Source organism: Marmota flaviventris, chromosome 2 (genome assembly GCF_047511675.1).
Source record: "Marmota flaviventris isolate mMarFla1 chromosome 2, mMarFla1.hap1, whole genome shotgun sequence".
NCBI classification, from domain to species: domain Eukaryota; kingdom Metazoa; phylum Chordata; class Mammalia; order Rodentia; family Sciuridae; genus Marmota; species Marmota flaviventris.
In genome coordinates this window covers 100,029,218-100,036,019 of record NC_092499.1, presented here as the reverse complement: position 1 = coordinate 100,036,019, position 6,802 = coordinate 100,029,218, and the positions used below count along the sequence as shown (strand labels likewise).

The 6,802-nt window shown below is 36.5% G+C and overlaps 1 non-coding gene across 1 annotated transcript; it reads left to right on the top strand.

Annotated features, from left to right (window-relative positions):
• Positions 1–613: 613 nt before the first annotated feature.
• Trnaa-agc (transfer RNA alanine (anticodon AGC)) lies at positions 614–686 on the top strand. Its single transcript has one exon. It is a non-coding gene; the product is annotated as a tRNA-Ala (tRNA).
• The last annotated feature ends 6,116 nt before the right edge of the window (positions 687–6,802 follow it).

Below are 6,802 nucleotides of genomic sequence, written 5' to 3'. Positions count from 1 at the left end.
ATCACAAACTTCTGAGATATGTGAAGTTTAGGTTTGTTTATACTGTACATATGAAGGCACAAGTAGTCTAAGAACTACAGAGTAGTCTCCTTAGTAGCGCTAGGGAGGCAGGAGTCATATCAATCTTGTTCCCTACTAACTTCCTAAATAGTACATATCTTCTACATAGTAGGTAATCAGCACATATTTTGATTGAGCAATGAACTGGTATATGTAGAGAATCTAATAATATATTTTAAAGTTTTCACTCATAATTTGAAAATCATGTAAAATTATGATATTTTCAAGTATCAAATGGTTAGGTACCTTTGTTATGGGGCTTTATCGGAAAGACTAATGGGCCCTTAAAGAGAAAAAATTCTCAGTAGGTGTATAGTCAAGCTTCACAGAAAAATATATTATCATTCTCATCACATGGGACTGGCACCTCCAGGAGCCTAAGTGCAGCTCTTGGCTGAAAAGCACTTGGTGTTATTTGAGAATTGGGTTCTGCGGTGTTCTTGCCTACCATTTGGGAGATCTCTGACACCGGCAACCGCTACTAACTCTGTATGTCTGAAGCATATCACAACCCCTTTCACTATCACGATCATAAAGAATATGCCAGGGAGGCTGGGGTTGTGGCTCAGTGGTAGAGCACTTGCCTAGCATGCATGAGGCCCTGAGTTCAATTCTCAGCACCACATATAAGTAAATAAATAAATAAATAAAATAAAGGTATTGTGTCAACTACAACTAAAAAATATTAAGAAGAATATGCCTAGCCAGTCACTAATCAGTATAATACACTGCTATTGGACTCAGTTCTTCAACACTGGGCCACTTTGTATACCACTTGGCCACCTTATAAAGGGATGCCTTCAGGTCAGATACCAATCCTTGGCTCAAATACTTGTGGCCAAGGGAGTTAGGGTTACACAGCAACAAGGGCAGGCAGGTACTTTGAGGTACCTCTCCAAGCCAATGGCTTCTTGCTATTAAAGGTAATAATTAAGAACTGCCATGTATCAGTATCTAACAATCCCAACACATACTGATTATTTTCATATTTATGTTGCCACATCTTCACAAAATATCTTTGCCTTGTGGATACTTAGTCATGTTTCCTGGGATCGTCATGGTGTATTATGATGAGACAGAAATGAGCCATAATCTACTGAGAAGAAAATTTATATAGCACATTGCAGAAAAATTCAATATATGGACATTCATGAGTATGAACGAGGAAGATTTTTTAGTTTTTCATATGTGATGTTCCTATATATTAGAAAATATCTCTGAAATAAATTACTCCCAGAAAAACAATTTCTGAAAAATCTCTGCATGTTATATTTTGCTGGTACATCTCATGAGATCATGGATAATAGTCTTCTTGGGATCTAGTACAAATGATGTTAATTCCCAAAATATGTGCTCAGGATAAATCTACTGACTATTCTCAGAACTTTGTGCCACACTGACCTAGTGTGAAATAGTGATTTGAGTCAAAGCAATGGCATTTTGAATTTCCCAATTATGGATAATTTTCTAAATATATAGTGAGTTTAATTGGGCCTAGGCAACCTCTCTCCATCTGTTAAAAAAAAAATGTTTCAAAATTGTTTCTTCTTTTATAGGTGACACATGATTACTAAATCAAAAAGACATTTCTCAGTCCTTACCTTATTTGACTTCTTCACAACAGTCAACATTGTGGAGTACCCTTTGCTTCTTAATATCCCACAATATCAATATCTTCATCTACTCTGATGGAGTAGTAACCATTTGTATGCTGATGCATTCTGAATAATATACATACCTAGATGGGACCTCATCCATGAGCTCCAGAGGAGAATCTTTTTCTATCTTCAGAATGTCAGTTTAGATACTGGCAGGTTTTTAATACACAACGTGTCTAAAACTAACTAATTTTGTTCCCATCACCCACCACTCCTCCATAGCAAATCTGACATTTCTCTTACATTTATTAAAGTGCACAATAGTCTACCAACAATTCAAGGTAGGAAGCAGGGCATGGGAAGGTTGCTCTCTCTCTTTGCCTACAATCAATCACTTCCAAAGTTCTATCAATTTTGGCTCCTAAATTTCTCTCCAGTCTGTCTTCTCTACTCCATCCCACCACCACTTTTGTATTAGTTTGCTCTTGTTGCAATAATGCTAAATGCAAACCCTTCCAAATCTTAGTGTCTTAAAACAATAATTTATTCTTATGGATTTATTGGTCAGCTGTGGTGGTTCTGCTAATCCAAGTTAGGCTATTCCATAAGTTAGCTCTGGTCTCCCCCTCATGGGACCAGCATTTGCAGATTGACCCAGACATCTGATTTTCATGGTAATAGTGGAGATACAAGAGGAAAAACAGGCAAGACATTTTCAGAGCTAGCTCAGAACTAGAACACTGTCACATCAGCCTTATTCTATTTATAAAAGTAAGTCAAGTGACTGAACCATGATCTGGGAAATATATTCTGACCTATTAATTAGAGGGCCTGCAAGTTACTTGGCAAATGGACTGGGGCTATGGCTCAGTGGTAAAGAACTTGCCTAGCAAGTGTGAGGCACTGGATTCGACCCTCAGCACCACATAAAAATAAATAAACAAAATAAAGGCATTGTGTCCATCTACAACTAAAAAAAAGTTACTTGGTAAAGGAATGGATATGGAGAGGCATGAAGACTGGCCAAAACAAACATCTCTAATGCTTCATCTATCATCTATCATTTACATTGAATCTGATCTTGCAATATGGCGTCTTGATGAGGTCTATCATGTGTCAGTGGCATGTAGTTTCATTTGTTAGGAACAACTTCCCCAAATCCATCCCATTCTACTCTGAGTATCTAATCTTCTCTTCATCCTCCCAAACATAGTTAATATGTTCTTTAATGACCCTCCTCTGCTAGACCTCTTTTTATACCACCTATTTTCTGTATGCATGATGTTTTTGCTGTCATCAGACTAAATTGCAATTCATGTTCACATGGCTGTCTCCTTTCTAGATTAATAAAGCTTTTCAAGGGTAATAAGTACTTACTTTTCTGGTCTCTGTCTCTCTAGGGCCCAGGAAAGTGTTTGTCCTAAAAAGTTCAATGAATGCTGATTTGAATTAAACTTATGTTAGACAGAAATGACATTATTATTATTATTATTATTATTATTATTATTATTATTATTTCTACTTAGTTGTACATGACAGCAGAATGCACTTCAATTCATCATACACAAAAGGAGTGCAATATTTTTGATTCTCTGGTTGTACATGGTGTAGAAACACACCATTCTTGTAATCATACATGTACTGACAGAGATGATATTTTAGAAATAAAGAGTATTACTTTGAGTTTCAGGTACAGAATTTGGTTGTGCAATTTAAAATATGAAAGCAGCTAATGTTTCTTTCTGAAGCAAGGCAGTATAAAATTATTGAGATATACACAGCAAGCAAATAAAGGAGTCACTTCTGCAATTCTCGTTATGCTGAACTGAGCTTTGGGGTTCTCACAGAAGCAGCAGAAATTAGATTTATCAAAGGTATAATTTAGACTGCTCTATTATGCTGTGTTTACATGTGAAGAAATTAGTATCAATTATGAGTTTTCCCATTTGTGAAAAGGAGATGGAAAATTTCTATACTTTTTGTGCATGCTTAAAAACTTTTTTTCCTAAAAAAGCCTAAGATATTAACATACGAAATGTTTTTCTTTCTTTCTTTTTTCTTTTCTTTTCTTTTTTTTTTTTTTTGCACTGAGGATTGAGCCCAAGGGCATTGGACCACTGAACCACATCCCCAGCCCTATTTTGTAATTTATTTATAGACAAGGTCTCACTGAGTTGCTTAGTGCCTTGCTGTTGCTGAGGCTGGCTTTGAACTTCTGATCCTCCTGCCTCAGCCTCCTGAGCCGCTGGGATTACAGGCTTGCGCCACCATGCCCTGCAAGAAAGATTTTTCTTTAAAAAACTTTTGGAAGGGAAAAAACTCTTTAAAAAATTTTTTGGAAGAATCTAATCATTTAATTTACATTGTTTATTTTGAAACAGATCACTACTGTTGTTTATATCTACTTTTCAAGTCATGGTATGAAATTCTTTTTTTTTAAAACAATGAATTGTAGCATTTTCAGTTGATGCAATGAGCAAATTATATTCTGGTGAAATGATTTAAAGGATTAGTAACTTGATTTATAATATACTTAATATCTCTACCAGCTTGTGAACAATCCAGTTATTTAGTGATGTCTACTCATTATTGCTTCTGAAAATAGCTCATGTTGTTTGGGGTAAGGTAGTTCTGTGTGTGATCTTCTAACAGACATAAAGAGAACAATAATTTCTATGCAAATGTTCCCACTGGATGTAGGGTGCACCTTCTCAGTTCTCATTAAGGTGCACTGATTTCTTGATAAGATTAGGGCAAGCAGCAAGTTTTGTCAGCCCCAAATTTTCCTTACATCATATCACTTGACTGAAGAACATGGGTGATTTTCAAGCATGTTTTTGTTGTTGGGTAAGCCATTAAGTCATATAGCAATACTATCTAATAGAAATATTATGTGAGCTACATATGTAATTAAGTTTTCCATTAACCACATAAAATTAAAAAAAAAAAAAAAAGTCCAATTTTTTTTTTTTCTTTTTGGTACTGGGAATTGAACCCAGGAGTGTTCTACCACTGAGTCATATCCACAAACCTTTTTATTTTATTTTGAGGCATGGTCTTGCTAGAATGCTGAGGCTAGCTTTGAACTTTTTATCCTTATGCTTCAGCCTCCCATGTTGCTGTACTACTCTGCGTGGCCCTAATATATCTTAAATATCATAATTGGAACATGTAATCAATATTTTAAAAGAATTAACAGAAATTGTTTATATTTTTCCACACAAAATCTCTGAAATCTGGTATATATTTTATACTTCAGCACATTTCAATTTGGAGCTTAATGTTTCTTTAGAAATACTGATATGGAGTTAGATTTCCTAAAATTTGCAGTTAAAAAACATTGACATACCCAAGTAGTTCCAAAATACTTAATTTACAAAATGAGTTAGATTTCATTATTAGAAATTTATACTTAAATAAATTTCAAAATTCAGTTCCTCAGTTTTACTAGTCAGGTTTCAAGAACTCAATAGCCACAGGCAACTTGTGCCTTCTGTACTGGCTAGAACAGTTCTAGAGCATAGGGTTGGCTTCAGGTCTTCAGTAATCACTTAAGTTTTATGGTTTGGACATAAAGTGTTCCACAAAATCTCATGTGTTGAAGGCTTGATGTCCATTGTAGTAATAATGTTCAGAGGTGGGGCTTTTGGGAAGTGATTGGATCATGAGGGCATTAACCTCATCAATGGCTTTGATGGCATTATTGGGAGGTCATGAAAAGTATAGGAAGTAGGACCTAGTTGAAGAGAGTGAGCCCAAGGGTCATGCCTTTAGGGGACTATGTCTTGTCTCCAAGTCCCTGGCCTGGTCATGTCTCTCCTTTCCAGCAGCCATGAGTGGGCCATGATGTTCTGCCTCACTATCAGCAATGGAGCTAGCTACCCTTGGACTGAAACCTCTGAAACTGTGAGCCAGAATAAATCTTTCCTCATTTAAATGGATTTTCTCACATATTTGTCACAGTAACAAAGAGCTAACTTACACACTTGAGTCTTTGTGTCCAAGCTATTGCCACTCAGCACAGAAAATAAAATGGAATTGAAAATCATCATCCATCTCTGCCTTTTAACAGAACAAAGGAATAAATGGTTTTAAGATTCTATGCATTCAGAAAAAAGACAGATGGTATATGTGAGTATGGGTTTTAGAAGACATCATAAGGTAAGACTTTGGACTCTGAAAGTTCAGAAGGGTTTGGATAAGAACTGGGGAGAGATGTGAAATAGAGGAAATGGCAGAATCTCATGGGTAGGAAGGTGCAGGGCTTGGGTGGGAAACCCTACTAAAAGAAACCAAGAACAGGTAGTGATTAAGAATTAAGTTCCCAAGTCATATTCCTTGGTGTGAATCCTGGTTCTGCTATTACCTAATTGATTAACCTTAGGCAAGTTATTTTGCCACAGTCTGGCTGGGCACAAATGCCGCAGTCTGGCTGGGCACACAATCACGAGCCACCACACAGCTTGTAGATTCAAACAGCAACTCTTTATTCCCGAACTCACACCAGCCGTCTACAATCACGTTCTGGGGAAATCCACGTTCTCTGCCCAAATCCACATCCACTGGGCTTCTATCTCCCAAAAATATACTGTCTGAATCCCGTGAGAACTCAAGGGGAACTCAGGCAGCAGGATACGCCCTATTCCCAGGAGGAATAATCTTAAACCTGGAACACCCTAAACTGGATTATCCTAAACTGGGAACACCCTAATCCGCCCTGGTCCTTGAGCAAGGTCACCTACATTCAATGTCACTGCAACATGGGGTACGCTGGCAAGGAAATTGTCATACCTACTTGGCTAATGGCTCCCAGCATTATTTATCTTTCCTTTTACTGTTTATGTGGTTAAAAAAATAGGGATAATAATACTATATAAGGATGTTGTGAGGATTAAATGGACTAATACATATTAGGCATTTAGAATAGTGCTTAGTACTTAAGTATCTAAGACATTTTAGTTGCTGTTATTATCTGAGTGTGACTATTTGCTCTTTGGAATTTATATATGACAAAAACTAACCAAACCAGAGGTAATCTACTTAGAACTTATGTCCCAAAATATTGAGCCTAAATTTATATAAACCAATTGAAATTCCAAATGTACAACCATTTCTCGATGTTTCTGAGCCTTTGTTTCCCCACT